The 7,632-nt window shown below is 41.1% G+C and overlaps 1 pseudogene; it reads left to right on the top strand.

Annotated features, from left to right (window-relative positions):
• Positions 1-2,083: 2,083 nt before the first annotated feature.
• Positions 2,084-7,211, top strand: LOC120561995 (annotated as a pseudogene).
• Positions 7,212-7,632: the final 421 nt, after the last annotated feature.

The following is a 7,632-nucleotide window of genomic DNA, read 5'->3' as shown; positions in this document are numbered from 1 at the left end:
ATATATATATATATATATATATATATATATATATATATATATATATATATATATATATATGAAATGTTCTTTTGTAGTGGAACATGTACTATATTTGTTAAGTAGCAAATCACTGCCATGCTAGAGATACATTTGAGACAAATAATTGAGGACTGTAGCCAGCTCTGTAAGGGTTGGTAGATGAATCGGACGACTATGAAGAGAACCTGAGAAGAGAAGGGGTGCTGTGTCTGAAGCTATACACCCTCCCCCGCCGGACTAGGCGGACGCTGAAACTCCTCACTCCCTAACTATAAGCTTTATCAAAGAGGAGAGTTTTAAGTTTACTCTTAAATGTGGTGACGGTGTCTGCCCCCCAAACCCAGACTGGAAGCTGGTTCCACAGGAGAGGAGCCTGATAGCTGAAGGCTCTGGCTCCCATTCTACTTTTAGAGACCATAGGAACCACAAGTAACTCTGCATTCTGGGAGCGCAGTTCTCTAGTGGGACAATACGTTATTTCTTAAACAGATCAGACCTAGGTTGCCACTCTGGTCAGGAGCCCAGTCATGATACCTCATCATCACAAAAGAACGAAGCTTGATCACAAACTGGCTGGTCAGACTCAACAGCACAACTCTGAGTCAGGGCACAAACCTGTTACTGAACAGAATGTCCTATTTATAGTTCCACAGAACATTTCAAGCAATTGTAGTTCCATTTTTATTCCATAGGGGGTCAGATGTGTGCACTATTTCCTGCAGATGACTGCCAGTTCTTGTAAATGGTGGAGGGAGGGGTGAGCAGCAGATAGAGTGAGGAATTATAACTGTAGTTATAGTTGTTATGCAGGTTGCGTGGATATAGCAGGACTGACTCTTTTGCTGGCATATCGAAACTGCAGTTTCACTATAATGTCCACTGTGTAACTGCTACATTTTTATTGCTGTAACTAATTTTGTCAAAAATTGTCTTCCTTATTTACTGTAGTTAAACCATGAATTAGAAAATCTCCATTTTTAATTCCAGGAAAAAGTCCAGGTAAGCCCAGTACATTTGCTGCTATTTAGTTTTTTTTCTATAGCTACACCATAATGTAACAGAAAAGGTTTTTTTTGTTTTACCATGGACACGGTTATCTTACTGAAACATTAAATTTTTTAATTATGGGACAAAGTCCAGGTAATGAGCTGCCAGTACTTTTTCTGTTAGTTTACAGATTTATTTCTTAGGGCGTTTTCACACATAGGCCTACCTCGTTTGGTCCGGACTTTCGGACTTTTTAGTTTGATCCGAACCAAAAATTAAAGGTGTGAAACCTCCCCCGGACCACGGTCCGGATCAAAAGACCAAATTTTGGTCCGACAAAAAGAGGTGGTCTCGGTCCGGACCAAACTGAACCATGGTCCGGTTCGTTGATAGTGTGAAAGCATTTTTTGGATGGTTCGGACTTTCGGACCAAATACAGGAAGCTCTGGCAGGCTCTCCTCGTGTTACAAGACCGGGGAAGCTCCTTTAAGGAACAGCTCGGTGCTTTAGAGAGAGAGAGAGAGAGAGAGAGAGAGAGAGAGAGAGAGAGAGAGAGAGAGAGAAAGAGAGAGAGAGAGAGAGAGAGAGAGAGAGAGAGAGAGAGAGACGGTAAATGCGCTCAGAGCAGACAGCTGTCAGCTATCAGAGCAGAGAATACATCAGCAGTTTATTTGTTAAGTGGTAGTAAATGTACAGTGTAGGTTTCAGTTTGTCTCTGAATAAATGCTCCAGAAAGAAAGTTCCCGTGTCTTGCTTCTCTACATCACAACAAAACAAAAAGAGCCGCGGCAGTAGGGGAGAGCAGCGGTCAGTTGAATAGCCTAAACTCGGACCCAGAGAGAGGATACGAGAGGACGGGGAAGCCCGTCAACAAACCAATCAATTATAATTATCTGGAGACGCAGCTCACGTATGTGATGACGGCAGGACGTAGTTTTGTCACGTAGAGATCTTTAGTGCGCTTGCAAAACTGCAGTGTGAAACCAAAACTTACCGGATCAAATGTATACAATGTAACAAAAACATGAACCTTGGTACGGACCTTGGTTCGGACTTTCATGTGTGAAAACGCCCTTAGAGTGATGTTCCCATTTGGACTGTAAAAACCATGCTTTAACTGTCAGTTTGCTGCAAGCAGCCAGCTGACAAAGATGAGAAGCAGCAGAAAGTCAGCCAAAAATGGCCAGCAAATACTACCATGGTAAGTTATGATACTATTACTTGTGTTGTTAAAGGGTGACTAATTTACATACTTTAATGTTAAAAAAACAACATTATTTTTATCATACTGTCTGTCAAAGAGTCCGGTGCTACCACCTCCCTTCACCCTCTGTCGTTTAAATGTAAATGGACTTTTTTTTTATATAGCGCTTTCTTAACGACTACTCAAAGCCCTTTTACATAGTACAGAAACCATTCACCATTCACACACACACACACATTCATACACTGTGGTCGAGGGTGCCGTACAGATAAACACTCAGACACGTTTACACGCTGATGGCGCAGCATCGGGGGCAACTCGGGGTTCGGTGTTTTGCCCAGGGACACTTCGACATGGCACTGCAGGGCCAGGGATTGAACCGCCAACCTTCCGATTGGCAGCCAACCACTCTACCACTGAGCCACAGCCGCCCCCACTTTAAAGTGATGGTTCGAAGTAATTTCACCTTAGGGTCCTGTGCACCATGACCTCGAGCCAAACACCCCCCAGAAGCTTTTTTCACCTGGGTCGAACATTGGGAGAGTTAGTGTACTTACAAACTTTCCAATCCATCGTTTTATGAGTACATAACCTATTTGTACTACTGTAGAAGTTTGGTATCATTTCAGGCATTATTAGTGGGGTAACTTACGAGATACAAACGTGGGTCCATTAGCCCCTGCGCTAATGACAATGTGGGACAACCATCGCATTCGAGCAGGTGGAAACGGATACCCTAATTATCATGGAAAACCATGTCTGATGTATAATGTACCTGAGCTCTATCACGCACAAGATTATTTGCAGTATGAAAGAGTGGGGATTGTTCTCCAAGAGGACATTTGTCTGTGGAAAACAGACATTTCCTGCGACCATGACCTGCATGAGCTGTTTGATGGTGATGGAAGAGAACAGCATAGCACAGTGTCATAAAGCTACAGAGGCAATACGACTTTACAAAGACCTGAGGCCTTTAATAACGGCACTCCTGCCAGAGTTGATGTTGTTGTCCATGGACAGTGCATCTGTCTAATTCTAATAATGATGATGATGATGATGATGGCATTTCCAGCAATGAGGCCTCTCCAAAAGTTTACATTTCTCAAGTATCATTGGCCTTTGCATCAGTTGATGCTGTGTTGAAATGTTTTACTAAGATGATGTGATTTCTGTGTAGTAGGCCAGGTTGATAATGTTGGGTCTTGGGACCAGCAAGGGCACTTTATGGTTTTCCAGTCATGGAATTCTAGAAAAAATCATATATAGGTTTAATAAAAATATTCTCAGATTTGGGTCCAAGAGACAAATTTACATAAAATGAGGGTCTGTGCCCCTTAAGTGTAACAAATGTAGGGTCCATGCTATGAAAATGTTCAAAATCATTGTAACGTAGGGCTGTCCTCGACTAAAGACATTCTTAGTCCTGTTAACTTACATTATAGCTTGTTTCACCGCTGCCGACTGCAGCGATCTCGCTTAATACTGGACCACAGACACAAACAATGTAACACAAACAATCTGAGAGCGCAGGAGAAATCCGAGAGGAGAAGATTTGCAAGCGCACAGAATCTGAGTGCGAGGAGAAGGGCTAAAGCTGAGAGCAGGAAATCTGTCTAAGCAACAACATGTCTGAGTTTGAGCAGAAGCACAGCAAATCCAAGAGCAAGCAGTGGCTATTTGAGTATGAGAGCAAGGTTTTGAGGGAAATGATTACAAAATCTGAACGCAATATCGGCGCGAAATGCGCTCAAATTGAAAGAATGCGCTCTTGAATAAAGATAGGAATATTCAATTCAATTCAATTTTATTTATAGTATCAAATCATAACATAAGTTATCTCGAGACACTTTACAGATAGAGTAGGTCTAGACCACACTCTATAATTTACAAAGCCCCAACAATTCCAACAATTCCAGTAATTCCCTCAAGAGCAAGCAGTGCGACAGTGGTGAGGAAAAAATCCCTCTTAGGAAGAAACCTCGGACAGACCCAGGCTCTTGGTAGGCGGTGTCTGACGAGCCGGTTGGGGGTGTGATGAACAGTGGCGATAGTAGTCACATTAATAATGGAACAGTGACTGAATGTAGCGGGAAGCTGCAGGGTTCAGCAGGACGCAGCATAACATTGCAGGGCATCGCTGAGCTCAGCAGGGAGTGCAGCAGGACCACGGCGACAGCTGCAACCAGGATCTTGGTGCCAACGTTCTCCAAGGAAATACGCTGGGGAAAAAAGCATAAGGACTCCGGGGAGTAAACTCCCCAGAAGCTAGGATTAGTAACAAGCATTTCTGGGACGGGCTGCACACAAATAGTAATAGTAAATAATATAACTCCATAATCCTGAAGTTGGAAGTGGCAGAATCATGAGGACCTTAAGAGAACTGCTGCCATTTCTTGTAAATACTGAAGGGGGGCGGGCTTTGTGCTTTGTGCAGCAGCGTCTGTAGTTTTGAATAAGTGCTTCTTGTTAATGGACGGGGAGGGTCAGGTACCATATAAAGCTTCAGTTTCACTTTCATTATGTGGGCAGCTATTCCTGGGTTTGGTTTGGCTCATATATAGAGCCGTTCCAAAGGAGCTGCAGGAGACACACTCTGAACTCTGTCTTTACTTCAGCTGCAGTATCTACTCCGTACTCTTTAACCTAAACAGGGACAGGAACTATTACAACCTAAACATGGACAGCAATTTTGGTAAGTCATGATGCTGTATCCATTTTAATAATTTGTTAATTAATAATTTTTTTATGTTTTGATCACTATAATAAATAATTGTATAATAGTGAACACTGTTGAATCTAATTCATGTAATGTCTTTGTGTAGCTCCTATAGATTAATGCTTCCATAGACATAGCCTACTGGGTAGTTCAACTTAAAATGATTTTACTCTTTAACAAAAAGGTCTATCTTTGTATGGATCCTTACCATAATGTTATCAGACAGAATAATAATCGGAGCCTGTCAGTGGCAAGAACAAAACTTATGGTTCATAGAAATAGACGATGTCTATTTGCCGTGTATGATTACATTAGAGCCTGGTTTGCGGCTGCTGGTTACAGCGTTCTTGCTCAATACTGGACCAATTTCAAAGATTCTTGTACACATTAGTCACTTAGACACTAATGCATGGGGTACTTTAAAATACCTGGTGCTTTTCCCTAAATAAATAAATAAAAATAAAATAAATAAATAGTGAACTAAACCATATATGGAAGCCATATTAGATCATGGAAAGAAAGCCAAATAAGCCAACATTATAAGCCCCAATATAAATATTCACAACTGGATTTCCTGTAGTATTAACTACAATGCATGTACAACCTGAGTCTTATTCAGTGTCACACATTCTTCTACACAGGTTGGAGCAGAAATAATGAGGATATGAGGATAGTGATGGTGGGGAAGACAGGGATTGGGAAGAGTGCCACTGGAAACACCATTCTGGGACGACAGTGCTTTGAATCAAAGTTCAGTGCAAAGTCTATGACTGTAGACTGTTCCAAGGGCAAAGCTGAGGTGGATGGGCAACAGGTGGCTGTTATCGACACCCCAGGCCTGTTTGACACTAGGTTTGGCATGGATAGAACAACTAAAGATATATGCCAGTGCATCTCTTATGCTGCTCCTGGACCCCATATGTTCCTGGTGGTCATCCGGCTGGGCAGATACAACCGAAGAGGAAAAGCAGACAGTGGCAAGAATTCAAGAAATCTTTGGACAGGCTGCAGACAGATACAGCATGGTTCTCTTTACTCATGGGGACCTTCTTGAAGACACAACTATTGAAGACTTCTTGATGGAATCCTCAGACCTGCAAGAACTCGTGACCAGATGTAATGGCCAGTACCATGTCTTCAATAATAAGCTGAAGGATCGCTCTCAGGTCACTGAGCTGCTCCAGAAGATCAGAAATCTAAACCAGAAGAACGGAGGAAGCCACTACACAAACGAGATGTTCCAAGAGGCCGAGAGGGCAGTCGAAGAGGAGAAACAACGCATCCTGAAAGAGAAAGAAGAGCAAATACGCAAAGAAAAAGAGGAATTAGAGAGAAAACTTCAGGAAAAATATGAAAAACAGATGAAGAAAATGAATGAACAACTTCAGGCTGAGAGAGAGAGGGAGAGGAAAGAGAGAGAGAAGGAGAGGGAGAGGGAGAGGCAGGAAATGAATGAGAAGAGAAAGAGGGAGAAGGAGGAGAGAGAAGCAGAGAGAAAGAGAGACAGAGAGGAGAAAGAAAGGGAGTATGCAAACCTGATGAATAAAATGAAGGAACAGCATGAGAAAGAACTGAGAGAGGAAAAAGAAAAGTTGCAGAACAGACATGAACGTGTGGCCAGAGAGGAAGCTGAGGGGTTTAATCCATTGTATCATTTGGTAGCAGTTGGTGAAGCAATAGTTGATGCTGGCAAGAAGGTAGTTGAAGGAATTAGAAGTTTGGGAAAAACAATTGGGGGATGGCAGTGATTCAGGCAGCACAACTACAGAGGAACCCTCTAGAAGCTCCTACACAGTAATTTCATTCACAGAACTAAAATCACAATTTGCTTTTTATTATCTGAGTGAATGATAATAAAGCTAATTGTATTTGTTAAAGTAGAGCTGTATACCGTAGGTTAGTACGGCCAGTTCACTCCATGGTTCACTCATCATATCATACTCTCACACTGCCATCTAGTGTTCCTTTTGCATTATTTTAATAAAGCCCGAGGAGATACTCCATAATGTAAGTTAACATTTGACTATATATATAAACTATTTTCTTTTTTTTTCTTTTTTTGTGAGATTTACATGAATGTATTGTAGTAAATCCTTATTTTGTTCCTGTTGGTCACAGTTTGTCACAAAGGCTTTATTTCCTGGGTTATGTTGATAATTGATGCCACTCAAGAACAAGTTATCTATGTGATCATGTTCTACACTGAACAAGAAATAAAGATGTGCTATCAAAACAAAGCCTTTGTTGAAGTAATAATAATAAATAATAAAATAATGTCCTATACTATATTTTTCCAACTGCTTACACACATTTTCAAAACTATGTCTCCTTTTTTTCAGAACTCTACACACAATTCCCAAAAACTGCACACACAAAATGCAAAATGCCTCACATCTTCAAAATGAAGCACTGCATTAAAAATGCCATACACACATCTCAAAATGAAGCATTTGCATCAAATGGCAAACACTTTTTTCATAATAGTAAATTTTTGATATACAATGTACATACTGTTGTTCTAAATCTAAAGTTCTTTTGCTCTTGCAGGTAGGCTTATATCTACATTTACAATGTTCTAGAGGTAAAGTAATCTGCTGAGAGGGGTTGAAAAGTGCACCTTAAACTACAATGTAATGTTACAGTAAAACAGAAAATATGTATTGAGCAAAACATTACGTTTGTAAGAGTAGCACAGTGTTGTATA

This window comes from Perca fluviatilis, chromosome 1 (genome assembly GCF_010015445.1).
Source record: "Perca fluviatilis chromosome 1, GENO_Pfluv_1.0, whole genome shotgun sequence".
Lineage (NCBI taxonomy): Eukaryota > Metazoa > Chordata > Actinopteri > Perciformes > Percidae > Perca > Perca fluviatilis.
Note: the sequence above shows the minus strand (reverse complement) of the source record. Positions and strands in the feature narration are given on the sequence as shown.